The sequence below is a fragment of the Ceratotherium simum genome, chromosome 24 (assembly GCF_057802395.1).
Source record: "Ceratotherium simum simum isolate JZ-2026a chromosome 24, ASM5780239v1, whole genome shotgun sequence".
In the NCBI taxonomy this organism is placed as follows: Eukaryota; Metazoa; Chordata; class Mammalia; order Perissodactyla; family Rhinocerotidae; genus Ceratotherium; species Ceratotherium simum.
The window spans coordinates 46,329,230-46,350,325 of NC_141923.1; the positions used below are offsets into that span (position 1 = coordinate 46,329,230).

At 43.1% G+C, this 21,096-nt stretch overlaps 1 protein-coding gene across 6 annotated transcripts in view; it reads right to left on the minus strand.

Annotated features, from left to right (window-relative positions):
• FBXO34 (F-box protein 34) overlaps positions 1-11,100 on the minus strand; it is an 86,969-nt gene extending 75,869 nt beyond the window's left edge. For 2 of the 6 annotated variants that reach the window (XM_087448483.1, XM_087448480.1), the window contains exon 1: positions 3,113-3,268. The gene's annotated coding sequence lies outside the window, so the exon portion shown is untranslated. Of the gene's footprint in view, positions 1-3,112; positions 3,269-8,473; positions 8,630-9,658; positions 10,641-10,977 lie in introns of those variants that run through there. The other 4 variants (XM_087448485.1, XM_087448479.1, XM_087448482.1 and 1 more) reach the window with 4 other exon arrangements.
• Positions 11,101-21,096: the final 9,996 nt, after the last annotated feature.

The following is a 21,096-nucleotide window of genomic DNA, read 5'->3' on the forward strand; positions in this document are numbered from 1 at the left end:
CATGTATTTATTTTTTTTTTTAATAATTTTATTTATTTTTTCCCCCAAAGCCCCAGCAGATAGTTGTATGTCACAGCTGCACATCCTTCTAGTTGCTGTACGTGGGACACGGCCTCAGCATGGCCAGAGAAGCGGTGCGTCAGTGCGCGCCCGGGATCCGAACCTGGGCCGCCAGCAGCTGAGCACACGCACTTAACTGCTAAGCCACGGGGCCGGCCCGCTAACATGTATTTAAATTAGAGCCATTAAATAAGAGAAACATTCAGCAAGTGTTTAGTAAAGGAGATGCTTGCAAACACTGGGGACACGTGAAAAGACCTTTAATAAAATGAAACCATAATATTTAAGTCCAACAAATGAGTTGGCAAGCAGATTTTAATCTCCAAAACTAATTATATCTTTTAAAGAGGCATGCTCCCCTTCTTTTATGTCCCTTAAAAGCAGGGGAAATCCATGAGACATTCATAAAGTAACAATTCTTAAAAGAAGCTTTACAACTCCTCATTCTCTACTAAAATAGGATAATTAGAGTTCAAGCAGTATAGACAAAGCAGATTCACAAAATAAAACAAGATAACATCTACAGTAAGATTCAAGTAATTTTTGGTGATATACCCAAGAATATTTTTAGGTAATTGAGAACATTTGTAATACAGAGACTAAGCCCCTAGGTCAAATAAAGAAAGGAGAAAATAACTCATTTTTTAGATTCAGAAATAAAACAGTAATTAACATGGCTAAAGTTTTCACTTAAATTTCAAGACCATCAATTTTTTTAAAAAAGCAGTAGTTCTAAAATGTTTTATACTGTAATTTTTAAGTGTAAAAATACTTTTTACTATACAGTCTTAAAAATATATGCAACTAGAATATAAAGTTATGTTTTAATTTGAGGAAAAGGTACCACCTCCTGCTAATAAAAGGAAAATGTGAACTTTCCAGAAAAGTCAGTATTTATTTGGACTTTAATAACCAATTTTATTAATGATATTTGCCAGAAAGGGAGGAAAAACCCACAAGGTGTTAAACAATAATAAGACAAAAGAATAAATTCTTAAATAAAGACTGCTACTTGTCAAAGAATATATAAGATCCATAAAATAATGCTAAGAGAAAAAGTGACAGAAGTTAACTAATGCACTTAGCATAATGCCTGACACATAAAACATACTTCACTTTTTTAAGCAAATTAATAATAATAAACAGGCTTTGAAATTCCACAAGTTAAAAATGTTGGCATAGGGCCAGCCCCAGTGGCCTAGTGGTTAAGTTCAGCTCACTGTGCTTCAGCAGCTGGGGTTCGGTTCCCAGGCACAGACCTACACCACTTCCTCCATCAGTGCCCGTGCTGTGGTGGCGGCGCACACACAAAAAGAGGAAGATTGGCAGCAGATGTTACCTCGGGGTAAATCTTCCTCAGCAAAAAAAAAAAAAAAAAAAGTTTGGTGTATATGTATTTTATCAAGTTAGCCATATAACATGTTAAATAAAACACAGGCAAAGAAAAGGTCAAAGGAAAGACAGGATTCCTAAAGCATACAGCCGTATGTCCTTCTTTGGACTTATTTTCAGGATCCATTTTCAGAGTCCTCTTAGTTGTATCCCAAATGACCTAAACTATTGTGATGATGGTAGAGCTCCTCACCTAGGAGAAGACTCCCTGAACCAGAGAATTCCATCCCCAGGGCTAGAGCAACTGGTGTGTAGAAAGTACCGAATCCTCCAGAGAATAACCCTGATGACTGAACTCGAGATAAAATCTCTTGCCCTACTTTGGAAACTAGTTTGCCTCTCCTGGTTCCTGGACAATAAAGCAAATGTGTCCTCTGAGACTTCTTATCAAACTCAAATTTCACCTTCAGAAACTCCAGCTAATCAATTATTCCCTACAGTAGTTCCAAGAGTGATTTTACAGCTTCAAATAGACTACAACAAAATCAGATTTCTTAATTTTCAAGAGGCAGATGAACACCGTACTACACGAACTCCTACAACTGCATCTGCTAAAAGCTAAGTTAACCAGCAGAGTACAAAACAAAACAGAATTTCAAGAAAATTTAAAGCTGCAAATTTAAATAACCCAGGTATGTCCTTAAAGATAAGGAAAAAAAGCCAAGCCTTTAATTATGTGTCTACAATTTGGGGGCATAAGATATGAAGCCCAGAATTTAGTAGGGGAGATAAGCCCAGTACGCATGAAACAATCAGAGAGCAGTCAACAACGTATGTAATGAAGTGCTCAAGCGCTGAGTGGCTGCGTACTCGATGCACGCCGTAGGAGGTGGGGAAATGGAAAGACTGCAGAGGGGCTGGAGAGTCCAAGGGGGTTTACAGGCACAGGCTTCTTCTAACGGACGATTCTACCTGGAGAAACGGAAAGGGGAGGACTGAGGAAACTGCGTAATCGAGCACCACATTCGCTGCAGGCAGGCCCAGAGACACGGAGGGAGAGGGACGGGGCGGACCATCTTACCGAAAGTCTTAAAAGCTACTTTTAAAGGTGACGCCAGAGAACCCTAGCGCAAGAGAGTAACATCCCAGTGGAATTTTGTCCAATTAACCTGGCAACTGTACTAAAAGACTGAAGGGAGTCAATCACGGATCTAAGAAGACTGTCACAGAGACGAAGGCAGAAACCTAAACTCAGAATGATCATTGGTCTAGATCTGTGCTGTCTAATACAGAAGCCACCAGCCACACGTGGCTTTTGAGCACCAGAAATATCACCTCTGAACTGAGGTGAGATTTAACTGTAAAATGCACATCGAATTTCAAAGACTTTATATGAAAAAAAGAATGTAAGCTATCTCAATAATTTTTTACATTGATTACATGATGAACTCATGATGTTTGGGACATATCGTGTTAAATAACACTAAAAGTATTTTCAGCTGTTTCTTTTTACTTTTTTTAATGCGGCTAACTAGAAAATTTTAAATTACATTTAACTTACATATTTCTATTGAACAGCACTGCTCTATGGTCATCCCAACTTTTCTGACTCTCCCAGTCATCATAATTTAAAATAATTTCAGGGGCCGGCCCAGCGGTTAAGTGCGCGTGCTCCGCTTTGGCGGCCCAGGGTTCGCAGGTTTGGATCCCCAGCACTGACCTATGCACCGCTCATCAAGCTACGCTGTGGCGGCGTCCCATATAAAGTAGAGGAAGATGGGCATGGATTTTAGCCCAGGATCAGTCTTCCTCAGCAAAAAGGAGCAAGACTGGCAACAGATGTTAGCTCAGGACTAATCTTCCTGGAAAAAAAAAAAAAAGCAATTTCAACATGTACCCATAAGTATGTAAATATCTGTTTTACATATATACATGTACCACTGTACTAATATATTTTATATACAGAATAAAACATACAGAAAAATAACTGCTATAAGGACGAGAAAAATAAACAAGTTATTCTAACATTTTTCTTCTTGCAATCCAATAAACCATCCCACACACTCCGCGCTGGAGGCCTAGGATGTTAGCAGAGAGACTGATCCAGAAAAGACAAATCCAAATGAAAGATTCACTCAAATTTGATGACTGGTTGACTATGGGAACAAAGGAGAGGGGAGGGACTAAGGATGACATGACGAACTACTACTACCCTCTACTCAGCATCCAGTACCCCCTGAATTTCCCTTGGGAATCCACTCCTATCCCATTGTGCTCTTTAGGTAGCAATGACCCCAGCTCCACTGGTAGGCCCAGGTTGGCTAACCAATTAGCACATCCTTATCTAGCCTCAGTGGTTGGTTCAGAAATGTCAACATAACCCAAAGTCAATGAGAGAAAGATGACATTTGCTAGGGCTTCTGGGAAGAGAAACTCTCTTCTAGCAATGGTTCTTAAGCTGAGGCTCACAGATCCCCCCTTGGTCCCAGGAGTTTAGTTATAAAATTCAGGGGGTCTATAAACTCAGATGAGGGGGACAAAAATTATATCTTTACTTTCACTAACCTCTGACTGAAATTCAGTACTTCCTTCTATTGTGAATTCAGTCCACAGACTACTATAATATTAGCAATACTGTCACTTTTCCACCAGTGGAAATCACAGACATTTTTCTATCACATGACCATTGGTTGCAGACAAACCTCCAAACAGTGATAATGCTCATCACTACTTGGAAATTATTAGGCCCACAGTAAATCTTATTATTTAATAAAGAAGCACATATTATCGTATAAGTTTTAACAATATTTTGATGACTGTATTTTAGTATAACTGGTTTTCTTTGTAGTTTTACTCAGAAAAGGGGTCCTATAGGCTTCACACTGCCAAAGGGGTCTACAGAGCAAAAATATCCCTGCCCTACCGCTTCTGCGGAAGCATGGTCCTTCCCCTCCTCCAGACTTGAGAGCATGAGGACATGGGACTTGAGCTGCTGACAAACATGCTGTGACCAAAAACAGACCAAGGCCACCGAAGCAGAGCTCAGGAAACAAAGGAAAGAAGAGAAACAGGAGGTTCTGACCACATAAGTACAAGCGGACCAAGCTTCACCTTTGGACTTTTCAGTCCTGCAAGCAATACACACAATAGAAAATACCTAAATGGTACAGATGATTTCAATAGTTTCTATCTCAGGAAACCAGAATAATACTCATGCCCTTGCATGGAAACAGCAAAGTTAGAAAAGGCTTAACGTTGTCACGTTGAGAGAATCTGGGGAATATGAGTTTAGTTTTTCACAAACTGAGTGTACTGAAGACTCATCAATACTCACTCCGGTCTATTCTCACATGGACTTCTGTTTGATAGAGGCTGGGCAATTAAAAACTACATTTTCCAGATGACCCTGAAGCTAAGGTTTCAATGTGACCTAAGTGTGGCCAAGCAGACATACGTGCATAAGATACGGAGGACAGAAAGCAACACGTAATGATGGTTCTGCACAAAGTTAAACTTCTACCAAGTATGGTGGCAGCAGGTTTGTGATTCGACAACATGGTTGTGGTGACAGCAGCCCCCTTAGCCGGCAAGTTCCGCAGTGTCATTCTGGGGTTTGTTTCCAGACGCTGATCTAATCTGTTCATTCAGCCCACTCAAAATTGACATATCTTTCTTTCCCAATAAATCCCGTTTGCTACAGCTGCTTAGAGCAAATGCTCTTGCTACACATTCTTGAACAATTAGTACACAGTAAACAGGGACACACAAAAAGGAGCATCCTATTAGCAGTTAGAAACCTAACAAGAGTTGACAGCTTATGGATACAGATGGAGGCATGACCTGGAAAGAATTATAATTGAGAAGCCCAGATTACAAGGAGCACAATAAAGAGTCAAGAACAGAGCTTTAGGTAGTTTGGATCTGGAAGAGAAAGAACTGCCAGTAAAGCTGAGAAATCAGGAGAAATCGGAGATAGGCACAGAACCAAGAGAAAAGAGCTCAAAAAATGAAGAGGTCGGGGCCGGGTGACAGTGGTTGAGTTCGCGTGTTCCACTTTGGCAGCCAGGGGTTTGGCAGTTCAGATCCTGGGCGTGGACCTGCTCGACACTCATCAAGTCATGCTGAGGTGGTGTCCCACGTGGAGGAACTAGAGGGACCTACAACTAGGATATACAACTATGTGCTGGGGCTTGGGGTGAAAAAAGAGGAAGACTGGCAACAGATGTTAGCTCAGGGCCCGTCTTCCTCAAAAAAAAAACACAAAAAACAAAAAAAAGAAGAGATCTTCTACACAATTATCAAAGATGACAAATAGGATAAGAATTAAACCAAAAGATCTGTTTTTCACATTTTCCTTCCTCAAAAATTGTCACTGAGGGGCCAGCCCGGTAGTGTAGTGGTTAAGTTTGTGCACTCTGCTTTTGCGGCCCAGGGTTCTCAGGTTCACATCCTGGGTGCAGACCTACACACTGCTCATCAAGCCATGCTGTGGTGGTGTCCCACATGCAAAACAGAGGAAGACTGGCACAGATGTTAGCTCAGGGCGAATCTTCCTTAAGGAAAAAGAGGAAGATTGGCAATGGATGTTAGCTCAGGGCCAATCTTCTCACCAAAAAACAAAATTGTCACTGAGTACAGAATAATTCTCATATTCCCTCCAAAACTGGGTCCCAATCACCCCTATCTGCTGTTCCTTTATACCATAACTTCTAATCACACAGTCTATTCCAAAAAAAAAAACACCTCTACTCTGGATAAAATAGGGCCTAAAATAAAGGCCCAATTCAAGACTCACACCTGGGAAGCCTTCTCTGGCAGTCGCAGTTGTCTCCTCTGAATTCATGTACCATTTATTTCTTTTCAGACACCTAACTAAAACCCAAACTAAATTATAAGCCTAAACAGAGCAAGGGCTGTGTTCTTCATTTCTTTGTATTCTGAACACCTAGCATAATGCCACTCAAATATGCTGCTAACAAAGCAGGCCCTTTGAACAGGTACTTTCAGAAGAAACTGGTAGAAGTAAGATTGCAGGAGATTAAAAAGTTAATTAAATTGACTTGGAAGGTGCACGAAGGAACGTTCTGTAGTGATGGCTATGTTCTATATCTTGGCAGGATTATGGGTTACACAGACGTATGAACCTGTCCAAACTAAGGGAATGCGATGTATAGATTTGTACATTTTACTGTATATAAATTTGACCTAAAAAACAAGTAAACAAATAGTTCATAACAGGCATGCTGAAATGTTTAGGGGTATAAAGTATATTTACTTTGAAGTATACGTTGAAATACTTTGAACAAAAATATAAGATGGAGTGATAAATGGATAGAGGGAGAGAGGGAGGGTAGGGTGGAGGGATAAACACATAAGCAAATAAAACAAGATATGAAGTATAGAATCTAGGTTGTAGGTATTTAGGTATTCAATGTACAAACAATTCTCAACTTTTCTGTGACTGAAATTTTTCATGATAAAATATTAGGGAAAGAAAACAAAGAGTGGAAATCAAGGCTGAGAGGATCACATATTTCAGAAGTGTGTCGATTAGAGAGAAGGAATGACTTTAGAGAAGAAAAAGGTACACACATGGCCCTGAGAGTGAGCTGTCTGGATCTCCCTCTTCTCACTTCAGACTGCCTACACACTAGCTCTGGCTTTGAGCGCTCGCTCGGGCCTCAAAGAAAGTGCTCACTCACGAAGCCCCATTCATTCTAGGACAATCCAAATCTGTGGAGTCTAGACTCTAGGTCTGTCTTGGGCTATGATAATCTGTTCCCCATTCTTTTTATCTGAGTTTCTAACACCCCCTTAAATTGACCTTTAGATGAGCCTCTAATGCCAATGTGGATAACATAAATGGTTCACCCTCTTGGTCCAATTCTGCTCCCTCAGACGCACGGCCCTCCATGGCAAGGGAATGTTAAAACAAAGGTCCAGGGTCCTTGCGGCAAGGACAGTTCACCTGGGTGTCACAGTCCCTGACTGAGTACTTGGCACAGAGGTACTCAGAAAATGTTTCCTGGATGAATGGAACCCTTTGCCTGATAATACTGTAAATCACCACACATATCTAGCACTTAGTTTCACATTTATACCTACCTTGTGCTGAGGGTAGGAAACGTATGCACTAGAATTCTGAAGCCGAATATTTAAAAAGGGAAGATCTGGAGCCTCTTCTGTGGAGAGCTAACTAGAAGATGGAATTGGAAACCAAAGGTTGATAAACTCTTTCAACTAACATTAAGGAACACCTACATCTGAATCATTACTGCTTTCCTAGATAATACAGGAGGTTCATCAGCTTCAAAATACCATAAGCATGAACTAAAGGCGAGAAGATAAATTATGCAAAGATAAGGATTGACAGAAATTCAATTTCCAGATGACCTAAATGCATTTGGAGTTAATCTGCTCTTTTTCGTTGTTGCTTTCAAAGACCTGCAGATCATGCACTTGCTGAATTTTGCCTTTCTCACACATGACCTAACAAGGAAGGCATTCACTGTACCACAGGAGCTTCCCCCAAGTATCTGGTTCTCAACAGCTGCAAATCTTGGAAGCTAACACTAAATGATGTCTCTAATGACGAGTATGTTCTCTCCCCAACAAGTATTACAACAGGATACCGGTTTACTAGAAGATCAAAACTATCCAAATTAAACTGGCTGAGCATAAATTCAAGTTTAGAAAATAAAGTAGAAAATTTGTATAAGAATTTAAACTCTACATTAACAGAATAACTGATCCAATAAACATACCCTAATGAACTTCTAAAATATAGCACTTTCATTCTTCATATTTGCTTGTATCTGTCAGAAAGATGCCACATCACTAATGACCGGCAGATTTAGTCCCTTCAAATGCTGTAACTGGATAAAATATTTTAAAATAATAATAAACCCGATCTCAAATAAATTTCCATTTATAAAAAGTAAAAACTGCTTCCTAGACCCAAAACGTCAAGGCCTGGGTGAAAAACATCCTGCCAAAGGTAGAAACAAACTGCAAAAACATTTCCGAAGAGTTCTGGCTTGTTCAACAGTTGTACAGCTACACACGAGCTGGCTTTTTATACCTGTCACTGTTCCTCAGTCACATCAGAATACACCAACAGGGCCGGCCCCATGGCTTGGTGGTTAAGTGCGCGCGCTGCAATGCTGGTGGCCCGGGTTCGGATCCCGGGTGCGCATCAAGGCACCACTTCTCCGTCCATCCTGAGGCCGAGTCCCACATACAGCAACTAGAAGGATGTGCAGCTATGACATACAACTATCTACTGGGGCTTTGGGGGGAAAAAATAAAATAAATAAAATCTTAAAAAAAAAAAAAAAGAATACACCAACATTTATTCTCCACCTCTTAGCTCATTTTCCATAAGGAAAAACAAAAATTTCATAACTGCTAAACCCGACAGAGGGGGAAAAAATGCACCACCAAGGAGGAGCTGTTTTGATTATCATCATTTATATGTCTTTCTAACTCCCATTTTAGTTTGACTTGCATCTCTTCCCATTTACACTAATACACTTAACTCACACAGAGCCAGGGAGCCTGCCCCAGAAAGGCTACTTGGAAAAGACACATGCAAGTGTCCTTTTTGTACCTCCTTCAGTTGCATTACACAGTATCTTGCCATGATCCTTTCATCTTAAAGAGTAGGTGGATTGACACCCTCAGGATCAGCAGTTTCACATTAATTCAGTACCTACCAGTCTTGAGGATCCAAAGGCTCAAATTTTGTCCTTAGAGCCTTCACTCAACATGGTCACCAAACAATTCCTAATTTCTTAAAAAATAATAATAATAATAACAACTTTCAGTTGTACACACAATGCTGTTGAATTTCCAAAGTACGCTGAGGATCAAAATGAGTTACAGAAAAGCCTTGTTTTGTGATCTTCCAGTCAAATCTAACAGTAATTAACAACGAAAGTAAATTTTTGCTTTCATTTCCTGTGTTAATGAGCATAACATAACTTCCATCTGCAGGCTGATGCAAAATCCAAGGAGAGAATACCTCATGCATCACCCCTAAAGAGCAAATGGAGAGGAGGAAGTATTAACAAGCGAAACCTACCACTACAAATCAAGGTCAGTGAGGAAGGATGGAGGACACTCCTATCCAGGCTTCCTGCTGAACACATTGACTTGTAATTATGCTTCCATTTTAAGCCATCTAAGCAATCTTTCAAACTAGATTCTATTTAAATGATTCTAAAAAAGAAGAAATGATGAGTGAAATACTGACACCCTGGAATACCTGAAGAGGGTCAGTCACGCGAGTGACTAGCTGCTCCTCCAGCCTGAACTCCTGAAAGCTTTGGAAGAAAAACAATATTCATAGACGAGGCACTTAAAAATTCTGTAGTTTCATATTTGAAAGCACCACTGATAAAATGTGAGTTACTTGTGCAGACAAGCAGTCCTGGGACATATTATATTGTTCTAGCCCCGTCTTAGGAAGAAAACAAGAAAAAGGCTCGTTGCTGAGCTCCCGCTGTAGGAAACCCTCAGTTATCCGTGGTCGCAAGGGACAGGAACAGCCAGGATAAATGACATCCTCAGGTAATTACTATATACGAAGAATATTGGATTTATTCAAACCTCCCCCGCTCTTTACAACAGAAACATTTCATTTAAGATGCGCTCTCCCTCTTCCCGGCCGCTCTCACAAAAACGTGAACAAGCACATAGAGGATCTCAAAATTGTCTTGCCAAAAAGAGTAAGGCAAACTGAATCATCAGCACTTAAACTGGTTCTATTTTTTCAGCAATTACGATCACAAACCATCAAACTATGAGTTTAGCTTAATGAAGGGTATTTACATTAAACACTCCCCCCTAAAACCTCTTGATTTATATCTTTCTAAATCAAACGTGTCTTATAAGGAACCGTAATAACAATGCTTGCTTGAAATGAAGTTCCGGAACCTGACAACTACTGCATTACAACTGTAAAATGCTGATCTCGAACAACTTTCCATTCGGATCCGCCGCGATCCCGGCGTTGACACTAGGCTGAACTTCCTCGTTCTCCCTCGGGTCCTCGGCCCTTCCGCCGCACGGGTCCGCGGGCCTGCAGTGACATCACAGCCCTCTTCGGGAGCCCCTGACGTCACAGACACGCGGACCCACGGCACGACAAGCTCCTCGCGGACGGGGGCCGGAGCCGGGGGCCGGAGGAGCGGCCGAGCCTGCACCCCGCCCGGTCCCGGCAAGGTGAAGGGCCGGCGCCGGCCCACCTGCGCCGGGACAGGGACGGCAGCGCGGCCGAGCCGGCGGGGCGACCCCCGGGGCCGGACTTCCTCGCCGGCCGCAGGTCGCGGAGGCGGGAGCGCCGGTCCGTGCCTCCTCACGGCCTATCCGCGATCGCCGCGGCTCTAGCCCGGCCGGGGCCCGCGGGGCGCCCCGCGTCCGGCCGTGCGCGGGCGGAGGCCCCGGCTCCCTGCCCCGGGCGCGCCCCCGCCCCGCCGCCGCCTGTTCCCGGGGGCGCAGGGCGGCGCGAGGGCAGGAGGGCCACGGTGGCCGCCGCCGCACCCCGCCCGCGCGCCCGGCGCCACGCCGCCCCGCCCGACCCACCTGCGCTCCAGCCCCGGCCGGGGCCTGGCCGGGCTGCGCACCCCGACGCGGCGGCGGCGGGAGGCCTGGCTCGCTCCCCGCGGCTGAGGCGGATCGAGCGACCGGCGCGGCGAAGCCCAACGCTCGGCCCGAAACCCATTTGTTTGGCTAAAACGCCGTGACGTCACGCGCCGGCCCAATCGACGGTCGGCCGGGGGAGGGGCCGGGACCAGGCGTTGCAGCGCCCCCTGCCGGGCATTCTGCGGTCCTGCGGCCGCTGGGGACGGGGAGGGTGGGCGACGTAAAATGGGAGAACCCGCTGAAGTCTGCGGGCGCCCCAGTGGTGGAGGAGAGGGAACCTGGAGCACGACCTGGAGAGAAGGGACTCAAACCCTCAGGCTGCCCGGAGGGGGAGTAACCCCAGGGCTCAACGGATAGGACAAGTTTATGAATACTCAGGGGTGGATCTGGAGCTGTCAATGGTACTGGCTTACTGTTCGATATCCTAGTAGACCCGGTTCCAGCTTTAGTTCTGCTACTAGCGTGGAAGGCTGGGCTTCAGAGTTGTCATTTGTAAATCAAGGGGTTGGGAGTGTCCCTTCTGACTGTCATTCTTTTCTGTGCAAATCATGGCAGGAATACGTGTCAGCAAGTGAACTTGGAGATGGACAGTCTCAGACTGTGGTCTGTAGAAGCTTAAGGGATTGTAAGTGATGAATATAAAAGAGGTTTTCAGGGGCTGGGCCCCGTGACTTAGCGGTTAAGTGCGCGCGCTCCGCTACTGGCACCCCGGGTTCGGATCCCGGGCGCGCACCGACGCACCACTTCGGCCTCATGGCCGCGTCCCACATACAGCAACTAGAGGGTTGTGCAACTATGGCATACAACTATCTACTGGGGCTTTGGGGGAAAACAAAGGAGGAGGCTTGGCAATAGATGTTAGCTCAGTGCCGGTCTTCCTCAGCAAAAAGAGGAGGATTAGCATGGATGTTAGCTCAGGGCTGATCTTCTTCACAAATAAATAAATAAAAGAAGTTTTTAATACTTTATTAATTTATTTAAACTTTCAAATCAGAGTGACAGTGAGAAATCTTTTTATCTTCAGCCTTTAAAATGATAATTGCTTTCATTGTAAAAAAAAAGCTACATCATAAAACAGGAGGACAATAAAGAAATATCCTTCACCCTAACCCAGACACTCAGCATTTGGCATATTTTCTTTTAGACCTTTTGTCCTATGCATTTTTATTTACAATGTTGTGATCATAGTGTGTGCACAATTTTGCACCCTGTTTTTTTGCTTTATAAGTATTTCTCATATTTCTACATAAGCTTCATATGCACTTTAACAGCTGCATAAAATTATATTAAGTGGACATATGAAGTTTAAAATTCTGTATTCCTGGACATAATTTATTTTCTTCTCTTTTTGCCATTATAAAGAAATCATAGGCCATTTTCATGAATGTAGATTTTTGAAGATAAATACTCAGAAATTGAATTACTAGGTGAAAGAGTATAACACTTAACTAATACAAACTGCCAAAATGACTTAAAAGGTTGAACCACATTACACTTAAATCAGCAGCTTTGATTTTAACCAGTCCTTAAAAAAGCAGTTTTGTCCAATTATAAAACTACTTTTGTAAAATATATATTATAATACTTTAATATAATTTAATATAATATTAAATACCAAAAAGTAAAAAAAAAAAAAGAATAAATATTTCCCATAATCTCACCACCCAGAAATAACCACTTAACATCTCCATCTAGACCTTTATCTATACACATATTTTTAATAAAAATTGCAGAGGGGCTCATATTGTACATACTGGCGTCACACTGTATGTCTTATTTAATATCTGATCAATATTAGCTCAACATAGCATGATCATTTGAAACTTCTTCATCGTATTTGACTCAAAAGTTCTAAACCTTCAATCCATCCTTTCAGGTTGATCTCAAACACTGTCCTCCTTAAAACCTCTTGATTCTTTAGAGGAATCAAAAAATTGATTCCTCATTTTTCCCCTCTTCCCTTGTGGCCCTTATTTTATTCCACACACATCTTCTATGTGTATATTTACTACCCCCTGCTAGATTCTAAACTGCTAGAGGACAAGGATTATATCCTAGTATCCACCAAAGGGTCTTGCACTTGATATTGCTTAAATATTTAGTGAATAATTATAACCATGTTAATGATCTGCATTTTTCTCGCAATGGTAGATGAGTATGATCTCCATTTTATAATGGTGTTTACTGCAGTTCATTAATATCCAACATTTATTGCATTTACAGTGTATGATCCAGACTCTATGCTAAGTGTTTTATGTATGTTGTTTCATTTAATCAGGAAAACACCTCTACAAGGTGAGCACTGTTATTATTACAGATGAGGAAACACAGGCTGGACGAGTTAAACTGTTTGACCAAGATTGCACAGGTAGCATAGAGCCAAACTTGGCAAAGCCTCCAGAGCTCTTACCACGTCACTGGATTGTTACTGAGATTTCAGATGGTTGAAGACGCTGAAACTACAAAACACAACACAGATGTCACTGAACTGAAATGACAATAGTTTCCATGTGGATAGCACACCTTCATTCTCAAGTCCCATTAGAGTCTGTGTGGTCTAATGCAGTGTTTTCCAAACTGTCTGTGGTTAAGGACCAGTAGTTTTGTTTTGTTTTGTTTGTTTAGTATTTAATACAGTGTGAACTAATTATTTTGTAAATTGTAATAAAACTACTAGAAAAATCAAATTAATTTTTAAAAGACAAAATAAAAGCCTAACTTTTTTTTTTTTTTTTGTGAGGAAGATCAGCCCTGGGCTAACATCCATGCTAATCCTCCTCTTTTTGCTGAGGAAGACCAGCTCTGAGCTAACATCTATTGCCAATCCTCCTCCTTTTTTTTAACCCCCAAAGCCCCAGCAGATAGTTATATGTCATAGCTGCACATCCTTCTAGTTGCTGTATGTGGGACGCGGCCTCAGCATGGCGGGAGCAGCGGTGCGTCGGTGTGCGCCCGGGTTCCGAACCAGGGCTGCCAGTAGCGGAGCGTGTGCGCTTACCCGCTAAGCCACCCAGCCGGGCCAAAAGCCTAACCTCTTGATCATTAAACTTAGTACACGTAAAATTACTTCATCAAATTGCTGACAAAGTTTCTAAAGCTCTTATTCTCAGTTTCTGTTCTTATCGTAGACTGGCTCTAAGGCTGGCCAATGGGCCGCACTTTGAACAGCACTAGTCCAGGAGAGAGAAGATGAGACTTAGAGACTGTGAAGTCGCTTTAGACAAGTCCCTCCCTTGATTCGTTTTCTCCATTTGTACAATGGGAATGGTCCCCAAGAAGCGAAGCCAATAGAGCCGGTGCAGTGCCTCAGGCCACAGGCCCTGTGATAGGCCTCAGGAGGGAGCTCTACGGGTGGGCGTTGGGGTAGCACAGTGAGGTCATGGGACTGATAAGGTGCTGAAAGAGGGACAAGATTAAGGTGGCCTGCGGTGGCACAGTGGTAGGAAAGGTCTAAATATCTGTACTATATAACTTTGGTTATTCCATCAATGATTAGAACTTAGTCATCCCAAACCAGCAAACATCATTGTAAATTAAAGTCCAGTGCAATGGGCTTGTTTGTGTAGACTTGGTTTCATTTCTGCTCTCTGCTCAGAAAAAACTAAGAACCTTATTCCTGTGGGAGATCAAGATTTGGCCACTCTGAAATATATCTCTTTACCTTGATTGTTTTCTCTGAGGGACATTTGACCTCCCCCACTAACTGCCTAAAGAATTTGACATGGTGGCTGCTTCCTGGAACAGATCTTCTATCATGACGGCTGTAAAGATAATGTAGGATAGAGGTTACAACAGGAAAGGCACCAAGCCTCTTTTATCAAAAACTCTGTCTCTCCCTGACCACATTATCTATAGATGACCCTGAAAAGAATTGTCTTCCTGCCCTCTGAAGTCCCAGGCCACTACCTGCCCCCAACACGCTCCTCGCCTTTAGCTGCAATACTTAAGCAAGCAGCTTAGACAGAGGGACGAGTTGCTCATTTCTGAGTTTCTCCCATGTATACATGTTATTAAACTTGGTATTATTTTCTCCTGCTAACCTGTCTTGTTGATTATTTGGCCAGCCATAAGAACCTTAAGGAAAAGGGCAGAGGGAGATTCTCTCTCTTCCCCTGACATTCCTTTTTTTAAAGATTTTATTTATTTATTTTTCCCCCAAAGCCCCAGTAGATAGTTGTATGTCATAGCTGCACATCCTTCTAGTTGCTGTATGTGGGACGTGGCCTCAGCATGGCCAGAGAAGTGGTGCGTCGGTGCGCGCCCAGGATCCGAACCCTGGCCGCCAGCAGCGGAGCGCATGCACTTAACTGCTAAGCCACGGGGCGGGCCCCTAAGAACCTTATTCCTTAATAAGCTCACTCTACCTCCGTAGGACAAGCACCCACCATCTCATCCTCCTCCCCACCCCCAAACTCTTCATCCTTAACCAAGCCACTTGCTCCACTGCAGGAGAAAGGAAAGCAAGAGGCAGGCTCCATTAGACTTTGCATCTAGGCCCATCTTTACTGCAGAACTAGGCCACTGGGTATGACAGTGCCTTTCCCTACCTACTTAACTGTATTAATGTGAAGCTCAAATAAGAAAAAAGGTGTGAAAGTGCTTTCAAAAATGTGAAGTTTATGAAGGTAAGGTGTGCACTTAAATACGCCTGGAATAAAGTTATTGGAGCATGCTTGAAGCGCTGAGCTTATGCGCAGGTCGTGCACGTACGAGACATGGTGACAGTGGGAGACGGTAGAGGCTACTCAGCCGTGAGCAGTAACTCCATTCACAGTAAGTGGAGGAGTAACTCAAGACAGGAGAAGGCCTAGGGCAGCGAACTGCCAACATACGTGAGCATGCCTCTAACTGAGGTGTGGATGGTGAGGGGTAAAAAGTGGAAAAAGTATAGAAACCAGAAAAATACCAGGAAATCATAGCTCTTATCCTTCTTTTTGCATCTTGTGCCACTATGAAAATCTGATAAAAGCTAAAAACCAAGAGTCTCTCTTCTCAGGAAAAAAAAGCACACACGGATATATGCACACATAATTTTGATAATTTTAACTTCTTCAAAAAAGCGCCTTAGATCAACTTGCTCTATGGTAACACACACGCTTATAAAGAGGAGTGCGAGACACTCTAGGGTGTAGAGCAATGACCTCCTCCAGGGAGACACTGTGGCCAAAACTAATCAAGGCCCCAGGTCCTCCTCTCCCTGTGATATTCCCCTTAGAAGATCCCATTGTTGTCAGTGCCCTTGGACCTTTCAGCAACATTTAAATGATGCTTTGGGCCGGCCCCGTGGCGTAGCGGTCAAGTGCGTGGGCTCCGCTGCTGGCGGCCCGGGTTCGGATCCTGGGCGCGCACCGACGCACCGCTTCTCCGGCCATGCTGAGGCCGCGTCCCACATACAGCAACTAGAAGGATGTGCAGCTATCACGTACAACTATCTACTGGGGCTTTGGGGGAAAAATAAATAAAAAAAAATTAAAAAAAAAAAATAATTTAAATGATGCTTTGTACAACACCAACACAATGGTCCGTGCAATTTCCATATGTATCCCACTTCTTGATAACATACAAAAGATGCAACCTTTCCGGAAATCTTCACATTCTTATCCTCACAATTAACACTTGCATAGATTTGATACCCAGCCACAAGCATCTCCAAGTCCCTCCTTAATGTCTGACTTTTTACCAGAAATCTAGGAGTAAACAACAACCTGCATTCCTGATGTTCCTATACCTTAAATCTCTGTGTAGTCTATGAAATCCAAATGCAGTTCAGCAGGAAACATTTTGTTAGCTCCTTTATCAAACCAGGCAATCTCTGTTCCATCTCAAGGCCTTTGGGCCTATTCATCCCTCAACCTGGAAGGTTCCTTCTCCCCTCAGCACCTGGTTTGTCAGCTTAAAGTCTCCTCAGAGCACTAGAGGTGCCAGAATTTATGTTTAGGAGGGAATTTAGGGCCGGCCCCGTGGCTTAGCAGTTGAGTGAGCGGTTGAGTGAGCGTGCTGCGCTGCTGGCAGCTCGGGTTGGGATCCTAGGCGCGCACCGACGCACCGCTTCTCCGGCCATGCTGAGGCCACGTCTCACATACAGCAACTAGAAGGATGTGCAGCTATGACATACAACTATCTACTGGGGCTTTGGGGGAAAAAAATAAATAAATAAATAAAATTATAAAGTCAGTCCACCTAAAAAAAAAAAAAAGAGAGAATTTAGAGGGAGAGGGAGGTGAGCTAGGGAACTTGACAAAGTACATTTGCCTTGCAAGTCCAATTTTTACTTAGATTTTATTTTCATGTAGGGTGATATGGGGAGGTGGCTAAATCCTCTTCAAGCCAGGACTTCCCTAGCCATCCTCTCTAGTCTCTCCCAAATTATTCTCTTTCACAAAACTGTTTCACAAAACTTCATAACACTAATTACACTAGTTTTTTGTTTCTTATAACCGCCTGTAGAGGGAAAACTTCAAAAGGATGGGGACTGAGTTTTATTCATTGCTATATCCTAATGCCAAGACCCGTGCTTGACATTTAGAAGTTACTCCATAAGTAATGACTGAATGATTTCTTTTTAAATGCTAGAAATATTTTTTGCAAGGACAGCAGTAATCTGTATTAAGAATAGTTTAACTCCTGCAGTTATGAGGGATGGAAGTTTTTGAAAGGGAGGCAGAAAAGATAGAGGGATCTTCCTGTTCCTAGAAGAATCTTCCTAGTGGGACTTTCCCCAGGAGATGTTCTCTCAACATGTAGTGGAGTAAGACCAAAAGTAATAGTCCAGATAAGGCTGCAGACTCTCTGGCCTGTAGCCTCTGATGTGGGAACCCAAGTTTAAGGCTAGAGGTGGGGGCTTCTTCTTGAACCAGGAGAACATCTATGCTTAAGAGACTGGAAGCCCTAAGAAACAGAAGGGAAGGGGCTTGCCTGGCGGCGTAGCGGTTAAGTGCGCGCGCTCCGCTTCAGTGGCCTGGGGTTTGCAGGTTCGGATCCTGGACACACACTGATGCACTGCTTGTCAGGCCATGCTGTGGTGGCATCCCATACAAAGTGGAGGAAGATGGGCACGGATGTTAGCCCAGGGCCAGGCTTCCTCCGCAACAAAAAAAAAAAAGGAGGATTGGCATCGGACGTTATCTCAGGGCTGATCTTCCTCACCAAAAAAAATAAAATAAAATAAAAAAGAAACAGAAGGGAGAAAAATCACAAAAGGAGAACTGAGATTTGCATATCCCACTAATTATCGTAGCACCGAAGGAATTAAACCCACCCGAGAACCGTGCTGCATTCCAAGTACAAAATACAACAGGCAAAAGGAAAGCAGCTCATGACACACACACCTACACCCCATCCCCAAGCCCGCCCACCCTTCCTCCTGCTCTGAGCATAAAACTGGAACTCTTTACTGTAGCCCATTATAATCAGACACGTCCCCTTCCTCAGTCTCTCTCCATTCTCCCCCTTGTCCTGGCTGAAACGTTACCTCCTCAGAGAGCTTTCTCTAACTCTCCAATGTAGAATTTCAGCCTTGTCACTTTCCTTCATAGTACCCACGCCTGGCACATAATAGGCACCCATAAATATTTGTTGAATTCATGAAAATAGCCATACTTTTTCTCACCAAATGGTTTAATCCAGGATACAAACGTTCATCACCAATGGATGACTAATAAAAGTAACAAGAGGAGAAAGTCCTGTACATTAGAAATAGGACCTGAATAAAGGCAGAATGCAAGGTATTGCTGCAAGATTTTGACCCAAAGCAGGAACACATGAACCATACAGAACCCAACCAACCAAAGCACCAGTCATGGTTTTGGCGCTTCAGCACAAATTACCCTTGATTAAAGTTTCTAAGTCACCAATTGATTATAAAGATATTTATGTCATCCACTTGTCATTTAGACAGGAAGTAGCATTCATTGGGTAATACCAGGTAACTCATTCTATCTTTCATATTTTTAATAAGGCCCTGGTCTGTTTGTTGAAAAATGGCAAGAAAGAAAATGGGGACAAGGGAGGTCACTGCCCACTGGCTGTCTATCAAATAAAAATTCCCTTTGTCTTCTTTGATAATGTAATCCGGATCTCGGGTACCCTCTCCGTGCTTCAGGGAAGGTAGGCCCAGACCCATAAGGTGAATAATGATTGATCTAAGCCAGTGGTTCTCACGGGGTGATTGATTTTGTCCCCCAGGAGACATTCAGCAGTGTTTGGAGACATTTCTGATTGTCACAACCTGGGGGGAAGTGCTATTGGCATCTAGTAGGGGGAGGCCAGGGATGCTGCTCAACCTCCTACAATGTACAGTTCAGCCCCCCAAACAAAGAATCATCCCCCCAAAAAAGCCAACAGTGCCAAGGTTGACAAAGGTAGTTGGTGTGGCCTCAGTCTCTTTGTCAGTGATTGGTTCAGACACAGGTATGTGATGCAAATCTAGCTAACAAAACAAAACAAAATGCAATGGGAAGTTTACTGAGATACTTCTGGGAAAGGTTTTCCTTACCCTTGGGCCAGCCCTGGTGGCCTAGCAGTTAAGTTCAGTGCACTCTGCTTTGGTGGCCTGGGTTCGGTTCCCAGGTGCGGACTTATACTGCTCTGTTAGAGGCCATGCTGTGCTGGCGGCCCACATACAAAAAAAAAAAAATAGAGGAAGATTGGCATGGATGTTAGCTCAGGGCAAATCTTCCTCAGCAAAAAAAAAGAGAAAAAAAGAAAGAAAGAAAAGAAAAAGACATTTGAGGCTAGCCAGATGGTGTAGTGGTTAAGTTGGCACACTCTGCTTCGGCGGCCTGGGCTTCACAGGTTTGGATCCCAGGCACAGATCTATGCACTGCTCATCAAGCCATGCTGTGGTGGCATCCCATATACAAAAAGTGGAGGAAGATGTGCATGGATGTTAGCTCAGGGCCAATCTTCCTCAGCAAAAAGAGGAAGATTGGCAATAGATGTTAGCTCATGGCCAATCTCCCTCACCAAAAAAAAAAAAGAAAAAGACATTCATTTCCTGTTGAAATGCATTACTTTCCTAAATAAAATTGTATTTACCAACAAAGAGAGAGAAACAGTCCCTCATCTGCTGGATGTCATGTCTGCATGTGACATCTGGTCCTAGGACTGCCATCTGGGGACCTTCAGAGGGTTAGCCGAGGACAGCGTGAGAGGAGGGCAAAACAGAAAGATGGGAGTAACCTGCATCCTTGATGACATTGTGGGAGATCAGAATTGGCCACCTCAAAACATGTCTCTTTACCCTGATTACTATCTCTGATGGACATTTGACCTCCCCCACTAACTACCTAAACAAATTTAACTCTGGGTAGGGACAGACTGGCAGGGTCCTTGCTAAGCCCATTCTTATCAAAGTTCTGTTTAACAAACAGTCACATTTGTAAAGGTGTCTCCTTCTCTGTACTGGGAAGTGGGGGGATGACCTTATCTCTGGAAACTCTTCTCAGTACGGAAGGAGAGGACTTACATCTGCATACTCTTGATTGTTGTGCTTTCTGGCCATCTCCCATAGCCGTCTCCTCCCCACCCCCAACATCCTCCTTTGTCTACCCGAATATGCTATCTAAGGTGAAAAACCTCTGCCATTTGTGGAGAAACTCAGTTTCCCTGGTTTCTTCCATGTTTACATGTTATTAAACTTTGATTTTTCTCCTGCTATTCGTTCTCATTTCAACTTAATTTGTAGCCCAGCCAGGAAGGACCCAGAGTGGGTAGAGGATAGTCTTCCTCCCCTTCAACATCAGTGAACTTCTGATTTAACCAATCCTTGAGACTTCTTATTATATGAGATAATAAATTACTACTTAAGTCATTTATAGGGCTTTCTTAAAAAAGTAGCAAGTAGCTGAAAACACCGTGATACGTGTTTTACACTATATATATATATATATATAGTGGGGGAGGTTGTAGGATAGGAAATAAAATGGGGGTAAGACACTAATAGATTCCTTTGGGGGCATGCTCTACAATAATCTAGCAATAAAATAATTTTGTTTTGCTGTGCTTCCAGAATAAGCTTAAACTAACGATACTAGAAGTTGATAAAATCAGTGGGAAAAG